The 23,551-nt window shown below is 34.2% G+C and overlaps 1 pseudogene; it reads left to right on the forward strand.

The window, feature by feature from the left end:
• Window positions 1–3,794: 3,794 nt before the first annotated feature.
• On the forward strand, window positions 3,795–3,903 carry LOC125147328 (uncharacterized; annotated as a pseudogene).
• The last annotated feature ends 19,648 nt before the right edge of the window (window positions 3,904–23,551 follow it).

Here is a 23,551-nt window from a genome sequence, read left to right on the forward strand (position 1 = left end):
TTTTATTTTTTTAGGAGTAGGACACAAAATTTCAAAGCTCTCATTTGGGTAGACACAAAGTTATAGGAGTATAGGTGGACAAGGCACACAACTTGCCTTTGCTGTATACAAGCATATCGATGGGTTCTAATCCATCTAAATTAATTAGACTTCTTGATACCAAGAATCAAGATTTGCTAACGAGGTAATGTTAATATCTTAGACCTGAGTGACAAGGGCACTGTTTTGTTGGATCTAAAAGGTTGAACTTGATTACAAAAGTCTTCACAGAGGAATTTCCTTTTAAAGTATTCACTAAACCTCAGGAGAGGTAAAGGGATAAAGCCGTTTAAAGCATCTATCCTAAAAATTTTTAAAGATCTCAGTCAGAAAACTATTAAAGTATAGCTATATTTTTAGAGATAAATCATCTTAAAACACAAACTTTCTGAGGGCAAAGACCATGTTCATATTGTTCATCACTGTACCGTTAGCTCTTAGCACTTAATATTGCCTGGCACATATCAGACATTCAAAAATATTTCTTGGATAGATGTAGCATAATCTCAGCTTGGTTAAAAAATACTTGGCTGAGAAATACTGAAGCCTACTCTAAGTATGGTTTCTATCATCAAATAGTTTTCTCTACCCATCAATTATGATTGATGTCTAGGCCACATTATGTTGAATTGGAAGCTGCATTCACAGCTTTTGCATAACAGCTATGGTGGAGAATCAAAGATATCTAAAACTTCTATATGGTTCCATATATATAAGGCAGAAATCACCATAATAATGTTGATTCTTTAAAATTATGTAACACTTTTATAGACTTTTTGTTTTCATTTGAGCTTCACAGCAACCCAGGTAGAGAAGAAAGCAGAATACCATCTCCAATTCACACCTCTCTGTGTGATTAATTATTCTTTCAACAGGCACTGATTGTGTTCCAAATACTGACAGTACCCCTTGCCAGATAGATACATAGATTATTAGGAATGAATCCTGCTCTTAAGAATCTGGCATTCTTTTAAAGGAGATATGATAATGATATAAATAATTATAAGAAAGTAAAGAGATCAATATCAAATAAAATACATAACCTCATTGTATAGGGAGGCTGGAGAAGAGTACAGTGAAGTCCTTAAGAGGGAAGGTGGAATGTCAGTGACATTTTGAGATATGCATTTATCAAATTTTGGAGGTTAATAATTATTCACACCTACTGTATTTTAAGCACTGTACCACATGCTGGGAATAGAAAAAAAATAATTAAATATATTTCTAATTTTTTGGTGACCTGTTTAGTGTAAAATGAGTATAGACCTTAAAGCAAATCATTACATTGAAGGGGAAAAAGTTGTAACAACAATCCACTACAATAGAGCCAGTACCCCCTTAGTCCTTGACAAAGAGAGACCCTGCCTCAGCCCTTAGTTTTGTAGAAAGGAGTTACATAAAAATATTCACTGGAGATGGGACTTTGCATACTTTAGTGGAGGCACTGGGTAGAAAGGTGAGCCAAGTACTTTTGGAGGATTGATGTGGAGGAAAATAACTGATTAAAATGGTTAAAGAAGGCTTACAGAGGAGACAACATTTTTAATGAGAGAATTTGATGTTAAAAACATTATTTGCTATTTTTAGCTAATATAATTATTTCAAAAGATATAACTATTTTTGCCTCTTCCAAAATGAACTTTTGAACAGTGTTAATAAAGATATAAATTTTGTACTATTTGCAGCATGGCTAGAAAAAATATCAGGCTTGAACATAAGCTCTGAATGAGTTAGACTTACTATATAAAACCTAGCCAAATTCCCCAAATTAATTTGTTTTGCAGAGAAGGATTTTATTTCATTCATACATTATTAAAATTAATTTTTTGAGAATAAAGCTAAAAATGATGTAAGGGAAATATGGTGCAATGGGAAAAGAGCTGGAGTTTGGTTCTAACTATAAAAACTATGCAAAAAAAAGTATTGACACAATACAAAAAAGTTATCCCTCATTTTATCCCCAGCTTATTTTCTATAAGCCCTCAGGATGTGGATAGTAGTATATTGTTCATTTATGGTGGTTTCTTTTTCCTTTTCCACCACTGTTAAGCTTTACTATTCAACTGGGAAGAAACGTCCTTTATATTGTCCAAAATGACTATCACTAAACGTGCCACATTTAAAAATGGTCGTATAAAATTTAACAGGTAGAAATGAGAATTTCCTTTTTAATTTCCTCTTACTGTAAATAGTTCTTATGGAAACTCTTGAATTAATTTTGATGGAATGGATTATTTATGAAAATAAGAAAAAAGGAAACCTATAAAAATACTTCATGTAATATAGATCAAATACTGGTTTCACAGATGGATAGACTTATTTAAATTTTATACTTCCAACAGAAATTTGTTATCATTGAGGCAAAAAAGTCTTCAAGTCACACACAAAAAATACTTTGAGAATGAGATTCTGATAAATCAATTTTACTTAAGTAAAGATGATAGGGAAAATAATTTTTTTTTTAAATAATTCCATTGGAAAAAATAATAAATGTTTAAGTCAAATCTTCTCATTGGGGCCTGTTAGTAGAGTGCTTGGAAGCTTTTGGGTTTCCATGGCAGACCTGAATTTTACTTTCTCAAGAATTGTAGTTGGAGCCTTAGAATTTGTTTAATAAATCCACATTCTCTGGAACTTTTTATTTAACAATTCAGTTTTATTTGTTTATAGCAAATCTCCATTGTTAACTCATATGAAAGTAGAGACATTTTTTATGTAAATAGCTAAATTTATAAAAAAAAGTAATAGTTAAAGCAACAAACAGGTTTGAATTTCATCTTCATAACTGTATGAATCATTTATAGGAATTGAATTTAAATATAAAGTGGTGTTTGGAATATTGTTATTTCAGTTATGGTGAGGTAGCATTAAGCTACCCTTTTTTCTCTCTAAGAGCAGCTACCAAACTAGATACAATTTAAGGGGGGAAACAAACCAGCTGTTTGAATATATCAGGAAACTGCAAGCTAGGAATTAAGGAACCAAGATGCTAGAGATAATCAGAAATAATGGAAGCACAACTATATGAGGTGTGTATTTATGCCTAAATTTTCTCATCAGGGAATTTGTTGATTTTAATGGTGAGATATAGAAGCTGAACAGAAAGTAATGATTTGGATATTGCTGTCTTACTGGACAAGTGCAATTAAAATTTGAATTTAGGGCTGCCAAGGAATTCTTCAACTCAAAGGACTGCTCTCAGAGAAATGAGAACTACAAAAAAGTAAGCCATGAATTCTGTGTGTGATTTCCTCTTGAGGCATTTGTTGGTTCCTGAGTTGAATATTTGTGGGCCACAATTCTGGAAACACAACATGGGAATGGTTGATAGATGACTAAAAAGCAAGCAGATATTTAAGCAGTTCCAATATGCTAGAGACACAAATGTTAGAGTTGAGAGCCCACCCAGAAAGACATACATAAATATCATAGACTTTTTAGTTAAAAACTCAGAAATGGATAGGATTTAAGACTAATGGTAAATTGGAAATAAACTATTTAAGGAGATCCTGCCCATAATCAATACCAGTCTATTACACCTTTACTACTTAGTCTTTTATACCATTCAGACTCTGTACAATTTTTCATATCAATTTCTAAGGTTTAATAAAACTTGGCAGGAATGCTAGAAAATAGATCCAAATGACTAAACCAAACAAAGAAGGATTATATAGGAAGACCTATAGGGTATAGAAATATTAGAGTTATCATCTAAGGACAGTAAAATAACTGTAATTAATATATACAGGAAAAATATCGCTTTTCAGGCTTTTGGCTAAGATCAAGTGTAGTATCTGTTCTTATCAGTTTAATATATCTAGGAAAATAGATGTATAAGGTAAAGAATTTCATTGAAGAATTTTAATATATTACAAATAATCTGGAAATAATGGGACTGAGAAATAGAATGAAGAAATTAAAAATTCAATAAGCAACAAATTAGACAGTGTAAAACAGATGATTAATGAACTTTAAGTTATTTTGGTAAAAATAATTCATCTTGAAAAATGCAGAATAGTAAAGAACATAAAGAAAAACAGAATCCTATAGGACCCAGTGAAAAGTTTTAACATAAATGTATTGCGAGTCTCAGTAAGAGAGTATTAGAAAGTAAGTGGGTCAGAAACAATATTCAAAAAGATAACAATAAAATAATTTTCAAAATTAATGACAGATATGAACACAGAGATTCAAAGAGATTTTGTAACCCTAAGCAGAGTAAATATAGATATTAACCACATCTAGGCATTTCATAGTGAAACAAGTAAAAAACAAAGATAAGAGAAAAAGTAGCCAGAAATAAAAGATACACCATCTTCAAACAATAAGATTCATGAGTAACTATTTACCATAAACTATGGAAGTCAAAAGATAAGGGGATGACATTTTTATAGTGCCAAACACTTTCTTAGAAAAAGTCAAATTTGTCAAAATGGACACAAAAGAAACAATGTAAACAACTTTATATCCATTAAAAATGTAATCATAATTTACAACCTTTCTACAAAGAAAGCTCCAGGATTAAAGGGCTTCATTTACAAATTTTTCTAAACATTAAAAGGAGAAATAACATTAATTTTATACAAAATCCAGAAGATAGATAATAAAGATGAAATACATACCACAAAAATTTTGAGAACTAAAGAGCCTTAGATTGTACAAAGATAATACAATAAAGGAAAATTGTAGGCATTATCTCAAAAAAACCTAAATAAAAAAATCTTGGGGCACCTGGGTGGCTCAGTTGGTTAAGCATCCGACTTCAGCTCAGGTCATGATCTCACAGTTTGTGGGCTTGAGCCCCACGTCAGGCTCTGTGCTGACAGCTCAGAACCTGGAGCCTGTCTCGGATTCTGTGTCTCCCTGTCTCTCTGTCCCTCCCCTGGCATGCTCTGTCTCTGTCTCAAAAATAAAAAAAAAAATTAAAAAAAAATTAAAAATCTTGAACACATTACTAGAAAACTTGATCCAGCAATACATAAAAAGGATAATATATCACAACTAATTTGGATTTTCCAGAAATGTAATGTTGGCTAATCATTTGAAAATAAATTATTATGGATCAGTACAGTAAACAAACCAAACCATATGTATATTTCAATAGATACAGAAAGCAATTGATAATAATTTGATAGCCATTCATGCTGAAAACTTTTGGCAAACTAGAAATAGAATGAAATTTTGTTAATCTGTAAAGTTTAACTTAAAATTTAGAGCAAACATGATATTTAATAGTGAGATATTGAAAGCCCTTCCCCAGAGATAAAAATTAGAATGCCTGCAATTATGGCTTTTATTAGTATTTTAATGGAAATCTTCCTGATCTTCCTTGCTAGAGCAATAAAATAAGAAAAATAAATGAATTTCCTGAGGATTTTGAGAGGCGAGTAAAATTGTCATAATTCATAGATAACATGATTGTGTACCTAGAATGAATATGTGTGTGTGTGTGTGTGTATCTGAATTTAGTAGTAAGATAATATACAAAGTTAATATACAGTAATCAATTATATTTTATTTCTAGCAATGACCATTATGGATACCTAGGAGCAGATCAAAAGAGCGATGAGCAAGATCTCTATAGACATGGCCACTTTGAAGCAAAGTTTCAGTACTTTGGCACCCAGTGTCAGTCAGTCATTAAGTATGAGCTGTCCTCTGCCCTTGCCTCATGATATAGGAGGTATAACCTCGCTCTGTGGTCATTTGCAAAGGCAATTCTCTGGAGAAGAGGGCAGCTGTGATCATTAACAGGCAATATTCACAGCTCTCAGGGGCTGGAGTTTTGGTGCACTTGCCTAGAAAATGGGATCTGGGAGGCCTATCAATAGGGTGCTCCACATTTGAATTTCTGTTATTTGACTCCCACTATAGGCTGAATGTTTGTGTCCCCTGCAAATGCAGGGTTGAAAACCTAATGGCCAAGATGATGGTATTAGAAGGTGGGGCTTTGGGGAAGACAATTAGGTCTTGAGGGTGGAGCTCTCATGAATGGGATTGTGCTGTTTAAAAGAGATCCCACAGAGCTAGCTTGCCCCATAAATCATGTCAGGATACAACAAGAAGTCTGTGAGACTCAGAAGAGGGCCTTCACCCAGCTGTGCTGGCATGCTGATCTTGGACATCCTCCTCCAAACTGTGAGAAATAAATTTTCATTTTTTATAAGCTACCCAACTATTCAATCTATGGTATTTTGTTATAGTGGCCTAAATGGACTAAGACACTTCTCTGCTAAAAGGGAAGTACCAATATTCCTCTGATCATAATTTATTATGTATCAATCAATATTTAGTTTTAGAAGATGACAGGAAATCCTGTCTAATATACAAGAAAAAATGAGTTTTATAAAGAAAGATGAGAGTATAGGGTAAAATGTAGAGAAGACAGTATGAGATATAAAAACAAAAGTTTCTGAAAATATGCAAAAATAAAAAAATTACTGTAATACAGGAATGTAATTTTGAGAATTGCAAAAGCAGGAATAAAATTTTATATAGTCCTTTTAGTTAAGGTGACATCTGATTAGCAAAATATATTCTACTAAATTGAAACTAAAAACTAAGACACAAAACTATGAAAACAGAATCAAAGACAATTTTTCACTAATTATGGATTTGAAGATATGAAATGAAAATCATCACCAGTGACTGAAGCCGAAATACAATTTCATTCCAAAGAAAAACAAAATTTGAGGAAGGAGATGAGAAGATATCCTTGCATTGCATGTCTCTGTATCAGAGATCAGGATCTGTATTAAGAAGAAAACTTAGTCATGCTCCCTTAACCTACTCCCATAATCATTCATGCATTTGGACATCCTGCTTCTTGTAATAAATATATCAATGAATGGATGCTAGCACACTTATAAAATTTGAAGTCAGACTAGTAATAGTTTGTGATGGAAAAGTCATGGGAGTACATTCTTGAAATCAGTTTTTATTCAGGCTTTTTGGCAAGAGGAAACTATTACTATAAATTACTAAAGACTAAATTTTAATTTTCTTAATCCCAGTCAGAGCTAGCAGATGATTCCTCCCCTCAATTCTGTAGCCAGATTTGAAAAATTATTGCTAGATACACAAATTTTGCCTAGGGGATATGCACATCTGTGGCCCTCTAGCTTAAATCCTGAGAGGAAACTCTGCTACTTGTAAACAGGAAACAGGAATAGAAACAAAGGGAAAGTCTTGTTTATGGCAAAATGCTAGCAATGACTGATCTCTTTTCATTCAAGGCTGTGTAAACAGAAACACCCAAAAACATGACCATGAAAAGACTCTGTACTCAAGTCAAAGAAAACAAGAATAGAGTACTGAAGAAACAGAAGAACATATTTTAAAAATTGTAAATTTAAGAAACAAATAAATTTAAGAAACAAATTTGCTTTGTCCTCATAATATAAATCAAAGAATTAGGGACTTAGTAAAATTAAAACTTTGATAAAACAACAGTCTAAGATAAACAAAATTATATGATTGAGAGGGGGCTAGAAATGAAAAGACATCCAGTTTAGAGAATCATTGAGAGAAATTTTATGTATTGATGGACATACAAAGAAATATCCAAAACAAGATTTTTTTTAAGTATTTAAGAAAGTAAATTTTAAAATAAATTTGAGAGAAAACAGACTTGATGATTTGTAAGATAACTTGGCGATAATACTTAAAGTACAGAAGTGGAATCATGCACCTGGGAAAATGGGGAGAAAACATGATCTGTATGGAAGAAACAAAAGAAAACACATTGTTTATGGGAATTTTGCGTAATAGATTCATATATAATAAGTGGTAGTATAAGTCAGTATTTTCATTTATTCAACAAATGTTTACCAGCTACAATGAACCGGGCACTACTATAGATGAATCAGAAACATAAGTGAACAAAAGAGTTAAAGATTCCATACCCATATACAGCCTTTAGAGTGGGAGGGCAAACAGTTAAAAATAACACAATAAATAAATTATGTAGCTAGCACTTTGAGGGTAGTAATTGCATAAGAAATGTGGTGATAAGGTGCGTTTCATTGAGGGTGAAAGATTTTTTTTAAGTTTTAATTTTAATTCCAGTTAACATAGTGTTATATTAGTTTCAGGTGTACAATATACTCAGTCAACAATTCTATACACCACTCAGTGCTCATCACACTCCTTACTTTCCATCACCTATTTCACCCATCGCCCACCCCCCCACCCCACATCCCTCTCCCCTCTGGCAACCGTCAATTTGTTCTCTGTAATTAAGAGTCTGTTCTTTAGTTTCTCTCTGTCTCTGTCTCTGTCTCTGTCTCTGTCTTTCTGTCTCTCTGTCTCTTTTACCCTTTGCTCATCTGTTTTGTTTCTTAAATTCCACATATAAATGAATCATATGGTATTTGTCTTTCTCTGACTGACTTATTTCAGTTAGCATTATACTCTCTAGCTCTATCCATGTCATTGCAAATGGCAAGATTTCATTGTTTTTTATGGCGGAGTAATATTCAATTGTATATACACACCACATCTTCTTTATCCATTTTCTGTTCTGTTCCATTGAACTGTGTGTCTGATTTTGTGCCAGTGTCATACTGTTTTGACTATTACAGCTTTGTAATATAGTTTAAATTCCATAATCATGATGCCTCCAACTTTGCTGAATCCATGTATTAGTTCTAGCAATTTTTTGGTGGAGTATTTTGGGTGGTCTATATATGGTATCATGTTGTCTGCAAATGGTGAAAGTTTGACTTCTTCCTTGCCAATTTGGATGCCTTTTATTTCTTTTTGTTGTCTATTTGCTGAGGCTAAGACTTCCAGTACTGTGTTAAATAATAATGGTGAAAATGGACATCCTTGTCTTGTTTCTGACCACAGAAGAAGAGCTCTCAGTAAAGTCACAGAATACAAACACAAAACACAGAAATCTGTTGCATTTCTATACACCAATATTGAAGAATCAGAAATTAAATAAACAATCCCAGTTACAATTGCACTCAAAATAATAACATACCTAGGAATAAACCTAACCAAAGAGGTGAAAGACCTGTACTCTGAAAACTATAAAACAGTAATGAAAGAAATTGAAGGCATCACAAAGAAATGGGAAATCATTCCATGCTCATGGATTGGAAGAAGAAACATAGCTAGAATGCCTATACTACCCAAAGCAATCTACACATTTAATGCAATTCCTATAAAAATACCAACAGCATTTTTCACAGAACTAGAACAACATTCCAAAAATTTGTATGGAACCACAAAAGACCATGAACAACAAAGCAATCTCGAAAAAAAAAGAAAATAAAGCTAGAGGTATCATGGTTCTGGACTTCAAGCTATGTTACAAAGCTGTAGTCATCAAGACAGTATGGTACTGGCACAAAAACAGACACATAGTTCAATGGAACAGAATAGAAAACCCAGAAATGGAGCCACAACTATATGGTCAACTAATCTTCAACAACGTAGGAAAGAATATCCAGTGAAAGAAAGATAGTCTCTTCAACGAATGGTATTGGGAAAACTGGACAGCAACATGTAGAAGAATGAAAACTGGACCACTTTCTTACACCATACATAAAAATAAATTCAAAATGGATGAAATACCTAAATGTGAGACCTGAAACAATAAAAATAAAAAAAGGGGAAACAATCCATAAGATACTCTTAACAATAGAAAACAAACTGAGTGTTGATGGAGGGAGGTAGGTGGGAGATAGGCTAGATGGGTGATAGGTATTAACAAGGGCACTTATGAGGAGCTCTGGGTGTTGTATGTAAGTGATGAATCACTGAATTCTCCTGAAATTAATACTGGACTGTATGTTAACTAACTAGAATTTAAATAAAAATTTGTAATGAAAAAGAAATGTAATAATTTTAGATGTGGAAGTTATCCATTTCTGATGAAAATTCTGGACTACATTAACATTAAATAAAATGTTTATTGTGATTTAAAAATAATTTAAAAAATGAAATAACAATATGTGTTTGATAGATCAAACATGATATAAAGTATTTTAATGATGATGATAGGAAACAGAATTCTTACTCTGAGCCAGACACCAGCTTAAATGCTTTGTTTTAATTAAGGAAATCTGTTTTTTAATCTGCTGGGTTAAAATTAACTTTGTGAAATAGAAGGAATTATAGGAATATGTTTCATTTTGTCTACTGAATCAAAAGATGTCAATCACACATGAAGATGCCTTGATAGCATTCTGATGGCCAAAATTATCATCTATTGTATGGGATTTTCGCCTGTAAGTCTCTCTGATTATAAATAAAATAAAACAAAATGCTCCACCTATTGGTGAGCATTTCTATGTTTTGGAGGTTGTATGAAATACTGACACACTTTATAACTTTTAATCTTTATAATAGTTATGTGAAGTAGGCATTATTCATCATTTACATCTTATAAAATCAAGTCTTTGAGTGACTACATGGCCCAAAACATCTTAGCTAGCAAATGCCAGAAGCAAGACATAACCCAAGATATATCCAAATACTCAATCTTCTTTGCTTAACCACTACTATCAACTCTTAGGAACACAACTTAAATACAGGCTTAAGTCACTAGATTTTCATTAGCATGGTGGATAATTTGTTCACTGCATTTATCTACTTTATTAAATTCTGTCCATCTAGGAATTTTTAAAGCACATCATATGCTTAGAATAGAATGCTAGAATCCAAAGAACCTTCGGTTATCTTGTCTAACCTCATATCCCAATACCAAAATCCCATTTTATGTGTATTTGCTATCCCATTTTATGTGTATTTGCTATTTGCATTCCCCTTGCTCTAAATTATTATATCTCTCAGTAACATTTCTTGGTGGTATCCTGACTGCAATGCCTACTTGACTGAAACTCTTTCCACAGCATTTTCGAAGATTGTTGTGTAGTTTCAAAGGATCCTTCAAGATTTTAGTAAATTTAATAGGAGCTTAGGATCTGGTATCTTTGCCTTAGAAGGAGCAATAATACCGTTGGAAGCAGATTTAGTTTACAATTGAATATAATGAGTTCATATGTAAATATGTATTGAGTATCTGGACACACATATACACATACTTTCTCCTCCTTCATTTAGTAGCAAGCATTTATTGAACACCTAATACATTCCAGGCAATGCTCTAAATGCTAACGATAACAGTAGTGAACAAAACAGGTAACATCCCTCACCTTCAGACTTCAGGGAGGATGTATACCAGAAGTGGCCAAAAAAATTTTTACAATAGGAAAGAATGAAAACTCAACAATTGATATTAAGACTAGAGCCAAAGGAATTGTTTTAAAGCTTTTCATTTAAGTTCATTAATTTAAGTGACACTAATTTTACTGCAGGACTGGCTGATGCCTGGGAATATGCATTGCTATTTTGTAAAATTTTGGAGTTGAAAGGAATAGTAAACATGACCTATGCTCAACTTTCTTGATCATGGATGGGACTCCTTTCTTTACCTTTTTTTACCTTTTTTTACCTTTCTTTACCTTTCTTTACCTTTCCCCATTGATCTGAGTTCTTCCTACTAGACTATAGAACAAAAAAAATATGACATAAGAAAGGAATTTTAATCATTACATGCTTTGCAATACATATCAGCATTCCCATTTTATAAATTAAAAAGTTAATGCTTAAAGATATAAATTGACAATCTAAAACATACAGTTATTAAGTATAAGATATGGCATTAGAACACGGGTCCATTTGTCTTGATACTGTACTCCCTGCCTTATCAAATCCTTCCAACTCAACAAGATTAGTATTTCATGCAAGGATTATGCTAAATTACTTGGAAGATAAAGCAGTGTGTGTCTTCACATCAGAGTAGTGCTTTGGGAATAGAGCTAAGACATAATTAATGCCAAATATAGGAAATTAGAGATGATTTCACAAAGATGTTTTGAGATGGGCATTAAGGATAAATAGAATGTTGATACATAGGGTAAAGCCATATCCCCTCTGGCCTTACCATGATAAACAAAAGCTGACTTCCAAACACCCAAGAGCTTGCTATTACACCAAATCTACTCTTCCCAAGCTCATGGTAGGCCAAATATGACTGCAATTTTTTTTTTTTCTTTTAAGAGCAGCTGCCAACCAATGACAAATGGGATTTGGTGTAGAAATATCCTCATTACTTTATTCCTCAGGCGGGTTAACTACAAGGCACAGGTTCCAAACAGACTCCTAAAGTTTTCAACAGAATTAAAGAATTAAGCTGCAGTAACCCACAAAGAAAACATGATTTAGTGCACTCTTTATTGTTTTCTTTCTCTTCATTGTTTTCTCCACTCCTTTATTGGAGTTTGCTGGTATTATTAATCTACTAAACTACTTGCATTTGAATTGACTCATGATCTGCTTCTGAAAAACTCCTTCACATCATCAGAATGGGAGGTTCTAAGAGCTTGCTGAAGCCATTGTGAGTCTCAAAGTTATCTAGTAAATTTACAAAGGCTAACTCACAGTAATTGTCAGGATATGCCCTGAAACCAACTGTGAATTTCAACATTTGCCCATGTGGGGTTGCTGATGCTCCCAAGATTGAAGGACTATCTTTGTCTTGTACATTCCAAATATCATATTAATGCCTTTATTGACACCTAACTCCAAATCTCTGAAAGCAATGTAGGTGATGTTGAGTTATAACAGGAAATGCAGCAAATTTTAACCTAAACATTATTTCACTATTTCTCTATACAAATGCTCCCTACTTGCCACTGTTTTCTGTTCATATCAACAATAACCATGGTGAGATTTCTCACCTTTTCTCTTTCTGCCAATAAAAATCCTACTCAATCTTCAAAGTGCAGCTTTTGTCATTCCCTTGCAGTGATGTTTGGGGGGTGGCTGGAGGAGATTTGGATAAAGATCAGCTGCTTTTATTGAGAATTAACAGAGAGAAGTGGTAGACTTAAGAAAAAAATAATGACCTGAAGAATAAAAACTCTGTAAAGAATTAGGTCATTTATTCAAATCCCTATGGCTAACTACTGGTTTTCCGAATCATTTTGGAAAACTTCCATTAAGAAATTAGATTTTCTGACATGATTGCTAACACATTGTATTTCTAGTCTTTCTGACCCCTTGGGAGAGTTACCATTTCCAAAGTGTTATCCTAAAACCTTCCTCAGTAAAATGGGAGCAGGTAGTACAGCTAGAAAAGTTTTAACCTAATTTAATTTTGGAGATGAATGTTGGTTTGATGACATTTTTTTTTGAAAATTTGCAGGCAAAACCCAAACTACTTCCCAAACAGTATTTTCTTCTTTCTGTTTGCCTTATGTTTATAACCAAGGCATCTGACCAAAGATTTTCCCAAATTTTATTTGTCTGGAGTAAGCAAATTCAATCTTTAGGTTATGTGTATTTGTATGTCTAGTGTGTGTGTGTGTGTGTGTGTGTGTGTGTGTGTGTGTCTATGCCAAAAGGAAGAAGATACTTGCAATTATTTTCTGAGTTATGGCTATCTGATCACTTCTGAATTGTTATAATAATTACACCTGAAATTCATTACAATACATGAGACCCTGTCTCATACTTGTATATGCATATTATCATTTAATCCTGACAGTAAATCTACTATGTGGATACTTTTATTATCATCACTTTTATAAAAAGGTAAATGAGTTAAATATCTTAAGAATACAAACTATTAAGAACTAGAGTCAGAAGTTGAATCTAAGCCTACTACCTTCCTGCTTGTAACCAATAAAATATTCTGCCTCTAGGAAGTACTTAGTTTTGCTTAAGTGTTTATAGTACTATTTAGGAGTATTCCCGTATCATAGGGAAGCACAGTGTCTGTGGTCCCAAAAATGCAAGATGAACCAATGTGCTTAAAGTTTTCTCGCCACCGCCATATTTGACCCTCTATATCAGCCTTCTGATCAAAGGCAGTGAACACCAGGCTTTGGTTAAATTCTCCAGACAGGATTTTCTCCATGGAATGGAGACCTCCATTTTTTAATAAAAATATATTTAGGGGCACCTGTGTGGCTCAGTCAGTTAAAGGTACAACTCTTGATTTTGGCTCAGGACATGATCTCAAGGTTATGAGATGGAGCCTGCCATACTGGGTGTGGAGCCTGTTTAAGATCTTCTCTCTTTGTCTCCCTCTGTCCCACCTCACCCTCCCAAAAAATATCTATTGAAATTGATGGATATAATTGCGATCAATATCAAAATTTCATAATTTTTATCGGAAAGGCCACTATATCATTAGTTCTATCTCTTCTCTGTGAAGTGATTTGAGGATTGCCACAGCAGTAGTTGAAACACAGTCAAAACTATAACTTTAAATGTCCTGTATTAAATATACAAATGAATGGAAATAACAATTCCCTTGAATCCTTCAGTTTATATCCCTGACACACTAGGACTTCTCCATAATCAGCTTCCAGTGAGCAAAACTCAAATACTCCTTTAAGAACACAATTAAGTAGGACATTTTACATTTCTGGATTTGGTAACTATACACGTGAGAAAGTCCTGTTTGTGTTATAGAAACATATGATCTTAAAAAAAAAAACAAAAAAACAAAACAAAACAAAACAAAAAAACAAATCCCAGGGCAAAGTAGAGAAAGGGTTTGGAAACCAAAAGCTAAGGAAGATATTCCATTACAATGATCACATGGCAGGTCAGAATTTAGCATGGCCTCTGTCCCAACTGTCATCTTGCCCTTTATAAATTGATTTTTTTCAGAGTCCCAATTCATAAAGTCTCTTTCTCCTCCTTTTGTTTAGAACAGATTCTGTTTAACACTTCTGCCTTATTTGTGAGTCTGGGCAGTACAGATTACAAAACACAAGAAGTTGTCCTTTATGATACATGTACACAGGTCATGGGGCAATTAAACCTCAGTTGCACTGACTACAGGTAATATGTAAATTAATGAAATGGGATTGTTCTAACTGCAGCAGAAGAGAAATGCCAGATGTGAGGTCAACCAAGAGTTGTTATATCAGCAGCTATTCTAAGTAAGAGGGAATTTAATTATTTGAATGGAGCAATAACTGAGACTAAGTTTTATTTAACACTCAGTGAAGATGTGATAAGGATAGGCTATCATAATAAGGTTTTTCATTGTTCATTTCTTTTTAAAAATTTTTTTAATTTTTTTTTATTTCTGAGAAAGACAGAGACAGAGCATGAGAGGGAGAGGGGCAGAGAGGGAGACACAGAATCAAAAGCAGGCTCCAGGCTCTGAGCTGTCAGCACAGAGCCCGACGTGGGGCTCGAACTCCCAAACCGTGAGATCAAGACCTGAGCCAAAGTCAGTAGCTCAACCAACTGAACCACCCAGGTGCCCCTTCATTGTTCATTTCTGAGGGATTTCTAAGCACTCCTGAGTTTAATGGAATCACAGGGAAAATACCTGTTGAGAAAACAAGTCTTAGAAAACAGTTCAGAATATTCACTTTATGCTCTGGATTAGAAAAGGGTACCAGAATAAATACACAATGACCATTTAAGAGGAGGAAGAGGCAAGAACAATAACAAAATTGAATTATTCTTCATCCATACTAGAATTTAAGAATTAAAAACACTCTGATAAACTAAACATATATATAAACATATATATAAACATATATATATGTTTATAACATATATATGTTTATAAACATATATATAAACATGTTATATAAACATATATATATATATATATATATATATATAATATATATTTAGTTTCCTGGATTCTGATTTTTTTTTTTCAATTTCCTAATTCTTTAGGAGGACAAAATCTGACATGGCCAGTATCATCTTTGCTTCAACAAGCTCTTTGAATTGCTTTAGCACATTTTTAAAATTATATAAACCAGGACTTTAATAACATGAAAGAAAGATCTTCTTATCCTTTAAGGAGACAATATATTCTCCTTTTGTCAAAGTATCTTCACTCACATTGGATCCCTGGATATTTCTCAAACATCATGGAGTATTTCTTATATTCATACATTCCTGCAATACCTTACTTCTCTTGTCAGAGCATAAAGAACCATGAGGAATGCTCTGAAGTCAGACTCCCTTCTTTCAAATCCCAGTTCTACCATTTCCTCATTGTATGATATTTAGCAAATTGTGTAGCTCTCTAAAATTTAATGTCCTCATCTATAAACTCAGAGTATTACTAATAGATACCCTAGAACTATTGAAAGATTAAATAAAATAACCATGTGGAGGATTTAGCTACATGCCTAGCTATCGCATACAAAGAATGATCGCAATTCCTATATTACCATTATCTATATAAAAATTATGTCTAGGCTCTTTGAATAAGAAAAATCATTCCAAAATCTTGGTCACAGGTTCTTATGATTCCTTGAAGTACCAATCAATACCAAGATTGGAAACTAAAGTCAAAAGCAAAGCATAGTGTCAAATAATTCCTTAAGATCACCCAAAGATTCAATGTGGAAAGATTCTAGAAATGTAAAGGACACAGGCATGCTTTATCTTGGTGACTTGTAAGAATAGTAATTCTTTTTGTTGTTATTTTTCTTTTTGTTTTTAACTTTTTAAAGTTCTTATTTAAATTTCACTAACAAACAAATGTATTAGTTTCAGGTGTGCAATTCAGTGATTCAGCACCTCTATACAACATCCGGTGCTTAACACAAGTTCACTCCTGAATCCCCATTACTTGTTTTACCTATTCCTCCACCCACCTCCCTTGAGGTAACCATCAGTTTGTTCTTTATAGTTAAGAGTTTATTTCCTGGTTTTCCTCCTTCTCTTTTCCCCCTTTGTTTGTTTCCTAAATTCCACATATGTGTGAAATTATAATGTATTTGTCTTTCCCTGGTTGACCAGAAATTATTACTTATCTCCATGGATATCTAAATGCAATGAAAATAATATTTTGTTACTATTTTATTTAAAAAGGTTGATTTTAGGGGTGCCTGGGTGGCTCAGTCGGTTGAGCATCCGACTTCAGCTCAGGTCATGATCTCACAGTCTATGGGTTCAAGCCTCGTGTCGGGCTCTGTGCTGACAGCTCAGAGCCTGGAGCCTGTTTCCGGTCCTGTGTCTCCTTCCCTCTCTGCCCCTCCCGCACTCTCACTTTGTCTCACTCTGTCTCTCAAAAATAAATAAATGTAAAAAAATTTTTTTAAATAAATAAATAAATAAATAAATAAATAAATAAAAAGGTTGATTTTAGTCTCAAAATCTCAAAAGCAAAAGAAACTATTTCTACTTAGGCTTTTTAGAATTCATTTCCATTTGGGGCTGTTGCCATTAAATGTTATTTTCTGGGGCACCTGGGTGGCCCGGTTGGTTAAGTGTCTGACTTTGGCTTAGGTCATGATCTCATGGTTCATAGGTTCAAGCCCCACGTCGGGCTCTATGCTGACAGCTCAGAGCCTGGAGCCTGCTTCAGATTCTGTGTCTCCCTCTCTCTGTTTCCTCTCGCACTCTGTTTCTCTTTCTCAAAAGTAAATAAACATTTTTTAAGTTATTTTATGACTCTAACAACTATGGTGATTTACTTTTTGAGCTAACTACTTACTAGCTACTGGTATTGCATACTAGCTATGTGACTCCAGAACTTTACATGGCTTCTCTGAATCTGGTTCCTCATTTACAAAAGGTATAAAATGATCTTCTCTTAAAAATCATTTTAATGTTTATTTATTTTTTGAGAGAGGGAGACAGAGACAGAGGGCCAGTGGGGGAGGGGCAGAGAGAGGGAGATACAGAATCTGAATCAGGTTCCAGGCTCTGAGCTGTCAGCACAGAGCCTCATGTGTGTCAGCACAGAGCACTAAGCCAAAGTTGGATGCTTAACCAACTGAGCCATGCAGGCATGCCTAAAATGATCCTTTAAAAAAAAAGTTTATTTATTTATTTATTTGAGAGAGAGCACAAGTGGGGGGGGGGGCAGAGAGAGAAGGAGAGAGAATCCCAAGCAGGTTCTGTACTGTCTGCATAGAGCTCAATACAAGCTCGACCTCATGAACTGTGAGATCACAACCTGAGCCAAAATCAAGAATCAGACGCTTAATTGACTGAGCCATCCAGGGACCCCTGTATAAAGCAATCTTAACAATACTTTCCTAGCCTAGTATCTATGATACTTTATAATATATATAATATTTCTTGTATACACATATGTATGTATACCATATGTAGTCAGTATACAGCATAATGAGTAGTTAATGAGGTTAGCTCCAACTCATAGATAAGTATATATATATGAATATCAATATCAAGATATTTACATCATGCTACCTATATCAAAATATATTGAGATGTCTATTTTTATATTTTCTTTCCCAGAATCAGCACAGAAGCCTTATTCTGAATAAGGTTAGACCTTCTCCAGATAAAATAAAAATGTATACTTAGGAAATACATATTGTGTGCAAGGCACTATGCAAGATTTTATTGAGAATGCAAGAAAGCATAGATATTGTTCTCATTCTCAAAAATTTACCTTCAAGTTGAAAAGATGAGGCTTTTCCATCTGAAGAGTTATGTGATAATAATGGCAATAATTACAAGTGCTGCTCCTGTGTGGTGTGACATTATTTGACCAATAAGTAAATAGAGGCAAAATTTTCACCTTAGAAGGTCTCTACTTCCCCCTGAGAAGCTACAAAGTTAATCATGGTTTAACCCTTTTGGAACATCCCATAATTTTCAGGGTAAAGTCTATGCTTCATTCAATAAGGCTTGCAAACTCTTCCAGATCTGCCTCTTTCTCCATTCCATCTTCCTTCCTTTTGATACATGTCCCATATACTCCAGTCACACATCACTTTTTTTTTTTGTAGTTCTTTGATTAAAACAAACTCTTTATCAAGACAGGTCTTCCATCATACTGTTTTCTCTAGTTGGAAAGCTTCCTCTCCCTCACCTTCCTAGTGCCTGTTCGTCCTTCCAGACAGCTCAGGCATGGCCTTCTATTAAAGTGAGTTTAGTGTGTCTCCTTTACGCACCAGTCACATTCTGCGTGCGTTTCACTTGCCACAGAGTTCTACTGTAGCCTGCTTTCATCCTCTCTTTGCCACTAGGATCTGATCTCCCTTGAAAGTTGGAGGTCCTGTTCTCCGCATTTGTGTGCAGACTACTGTGCTAAGCACATAGTAAGGGTGTAATAAGTGGGTATTAATATTTGATAGGGTTTTTCTGAAAAAAGGTAGTATTTTGACTGGACTTTGTATGCTAGAAGGAAAGGCTTATGCCTATTAACTGATAAGAAGAAGAAGGCTCTAAGAATTCTATGGGGAATTACAATCACAGGACCAAAGAAATTATAATCACTTTGCTGTAAATTGCCTATATCCTCGTCCGATGAAGTCATTAGGTATATGTATTTTTTTCTTTTGAAAAGTTTTTAATATTTATTTATTTTTGAGAGAGACAGAAACAGCACGAGCAGGAGAGGGGAAGAGTGGGAGAGGGGGACACAGAATCCAAAGTAGGCTCCAGGCTCTGAACTGTCAGCACAGAGCCTGATGCAGAGCTTGAACTCACTAACTGAAAGATCATGTGTGACCTAAGCCGAAGTTGGGCGCTCTACCAACTGGGCCACCCAGGCGCCCCTGTAGGTATATGAATTTTAAACTATACAAATAACATTTTACACAGCACTAAAATTCAATTATGAAAAGTTTTCAGGAGAATTGGCTGTTATATTTTGGTATCAAAACGCTTTCTGTGTAAATAATGATAGTAGGCTAATACTGAAACTAATTAAAAATCTTCACATGATCAGTATTCCTATGGAATCAATGGCATGTTCTGGGAAATTATATTTCTTGATTGAATAGTGATTTTGATAATAATCCCTTTTTTTCACTACTCTATAAAAAAACAAGTTCCTTTAATATTGACAAGAATGTTATAAAATATATACAATTCTTATTCTTCACAGAAATTTTCCTCTTTGAAAAATAAGAATTATGTCCATTTCATAACTAGAAGTTGTATGAATGTTCACATTAATTACTTTTTGGTTTTGGTTCCACCATGTAGAATATCTTTGTAAAATGAGAAAATTATAATAATTTAGAACTGGAAAATATCTTCAAAATCTTTTTCTATCCTTATATTAAGCTTATTTCTTGCTTTATGAAGAAGAATAAATCTTGCCATTTGAGATAAGTAAGTCCTATGTCCTTCACAAATACCCAAATTCACCAACATTTTACAGTTTTTACCATTGCCTTTCTCTAGTCTCTCATTTATATTGCAAACATGGTGTACTTTAGAAATGTGAACATGGCCATCTCACACCCTTCCTCAAAATAACAGGATATGCCTTTTCTTTGGGTTTTCCTAGGATAAAGACACAGACGTCTCCTAAGAGGATCTTTTCTGTGGTCTGGCCCCTGCTTACTTCTCCAATGGAGCAATCAAATCTCTAAGCAGTGGCTTCCCTAGCCTTCTTTTCATTTCTCCAAATTACTGTGCTACCTTTGCCCTGAGGCTTTTGTGCAGCCTCTTTTCTCTGTCCCTCCTTCCTACTGTCCTTTTTTGGTTAGTATCCTTTCTTTCTTCCCATCTCAGCTCATTCTGTTTCCTCAGAGAAGACTTCCTGCTCTCCTTGAATAGCTCTAAGCTCCTATTAGAATTTTTTTCACAGCCATATATTTCTTCTTCACAGCATTTATCACAATTGTAAAGTTATTTTGTTTGTGTAATTATTGATTTTTTCCATGCTCTGCACAGAACTGTAAGCTACATAATGAGAGACTCTCTGTTTTACTGACATTATATCCCAGCATCTAATGGTGTGTCAAGGACAAAGTAGGTGCTTAATAAATTTTGGTGGGCTGTTACAAGGATTTATAGAAAGTAAGAATGTGGGGCTCCTGGGTGGCTCAGTTGGTTGAGCGTCCGACTTCAGCTCAGGTCATGATCTCGCTGTCTGTGAGTTTGGCCCTGCGTCAGGCTCTGTGCTGACAGCTCAGAGCCTGGAGCCTGCTTCGGATTCTGTGTCTCCCTCTCTCTCTGACCCTTCCCCACTCACTCTCTCTGTCTCTGAAAAATGAATAAACCTTTAAAAAAATTTTAAAAATTAAAGTAAGAATGTATATGCTTCCTATTATGTAATTCAGCTATGGCAAGAAAAGTTAACTAAAGATGAGGTCATATAGCTGAATTGGTAATTGATAAAGAAAATTGAAAGATTTAAACTCTTTTCATATGGGTGATCTGAGTTCTTAACTGATAGGAATTGATAAGTAAGGAGATGTTTCAAAAATGGTTACATGGTTATGGGGCACCTGGGTGGCTCAGTCACTTAAGTGACTCTTGATTTTGGCTCAGATCATGATCTCACAGTTGTGACACTGAGCCCTGCATTGAGTCATGCACTGGGGATGGAGTCTGCTTAAGATTCTCTCTCTCCTTCTCCCTCTGCCCCTCCCCTGCTTATGATCTCTCTCTCTCTCAAAAAAAAAAGTTACATGCTAGGATTTCATAAAATATAATTTAATTTTGTCCCCTTATAATTAATACATTTCTGTCTAAGGTACTGTTTGATTTATAAGCTTAAGGATACTGTCTTAGTCAGTTTGGACTGCTATAACAAGTTGGTGGCTTAAACAACATTCATTTCTCACGGTTCTGAAGGCTAGAGTCAAAGATTTAGGCAGCAGCTGATCGGGTATCTGGTGAAAGTTTTTTTCTGGTTTGAAAATAGCCTGTCTTCTCATTTTATCTCATGTGGTGGAGAGAGAGAGAGATCATCTCTCTCATGCCCCTTCATATAAGGGTCCTAATGCCATTTGTGAGGGCTTCACCCTTATTGGGTAATTACCTCTCAAAAGCCCTATCTCTAAAACCTTCATACTGGGGACTTAGGCTTCATCATAGGAATTTTGGAGTGATATAGGCATTCAGTACACAACAGATCCAGTATGCTTCCTATGCGGAACAACATTTGTTATGTTTATTAGAAAAAAATGCTAGTTCTTTACTTAGAGTTATAAGTCATATCAGTCACAGGAGGATTATCTTTCCCATCTATGTTAGTGATAATTAATTTAGTGAACATAAGTAATCTAGCTCTACCTAACTGGTAAAAAAAAAAAGACTGTGGAGTTCTTTAATTTGTTAAAATGAGGAAATAACTAGAGCAATCTTTAATCCTTATAGATGTATTTACAAATAGAGTCAATTTAAAAATAAACTACAGAACCTAAATAGTATCAAAATGGTGACATGTGGGGTACCTGGGTGGCTCAGTCAGTTAAGCATCTAACTTTGGCTCAGGTCATGATCTGGCGGATTATGAGTTCTTGCCCCACTTTGGGCTCTGTGTTGGCAGCTCAGAGCCTGGAGCTGCTTAGGATTCTGTCTCCCTCTCTCTCTGCCCCTCCCCCATTCGTACTCTGTCTCTCTCTCAAAAATAAGTAAACATTAAAAATTTTTTTAAATGGTAACATGTAATAAAAAGTCTGTTAAATATCTTAGTGGATTTCTGGTTTAATCAAAGTTAAATTAGATTCTTTATTTCATTGTCTCAGAATCTTTAATACAGTAATCTTCATTGCGAATCTTAAGGTAGGAAAAGTACAAACTGTATTTAATAAATTCATCTTGTGTTTGATAAATTCATCTGGAAACACAATTCTTTTTTACAAGTAGCTCCCAAAGAATATACGGGGGAAAGCAGATACTGGGGTACTTTCCATTTTTGTCATTCTACATCTTATGTCTTAGATGTATACTATGATGAATATGCCTGAGAAGGGAAAAAAAAGAAACTGTTTTAAAAATAAAGTGGAGATATCGGATTTAAACAATTGGGAAAAGTCTTTCAAATATAGAACTTGGTGAAAAATGGTACACTCAGCACTTTGCTATTTCCCACTCAACTCTGAATTTGAGATGTTACTGCTTCATGTAAAGTACACTACTTTACACACATACTAACCCTACACACATACATGCAAATTGACCTTAACACTTGTTGTGTTAGGAGGGCACAATTGCTAATGATGTTTTCATGACTGTATGTATAACCCAAATATTTAGTTCATTGCACAGCTGCACACTCACTGGATGGCTAATTTCAATACACAACTTTTAAAATTTAAATTCTGAGGTAGGTAAGTAGAACTTTCTTTCCAAGGTCTCCTAGCTTAATCATCAAATTATATTAATTATTTAAGATGTTTTGTCAAGAAATGTAGCCAGTTTTAATTCATATTGCCAAATAAATTTGAAAGAACACATTCATTAAATTCTTCTATTATGTTCTTGTCATTGTTATTGGTATGAATGTTCTGACCTTTGAAAATGATGAACAATTCAGAAATTAAACATTTAAAAAAGCAGTATTAAACTGTGATTGAGGATACTGAAGAGTTGTTTTGCTGTTATTGACTTTTTGGAATTTGCTACTGGTTGTCATCAATTTCATCTAGGCTTTCTCTCGATAAAAATAAACAAATAAACACTAAAGCAACTGTAAGGCAGACATGTGAGCACTTTTGTTAGAAATTCAAATATGGAGTCTTAGAATTCTTTCTCAATCTAGCACTGTGGTATAATAGCAAAACAG

The sequence above is a fragment of the Prionailurus viverrinus genome, chromosome D1 (assembly GCF_022837055.1).
Source record: "Prionailurus viverrinus isolate Anna chromosome D1, UM_Priviv_1.0, whole genome shotgun sequence".
NCBI lineage: Eukaryota > Metazoa > Chordata > Mammalia > Carnivora > Felidae > Prionailurus > Prionailurus viverrinus.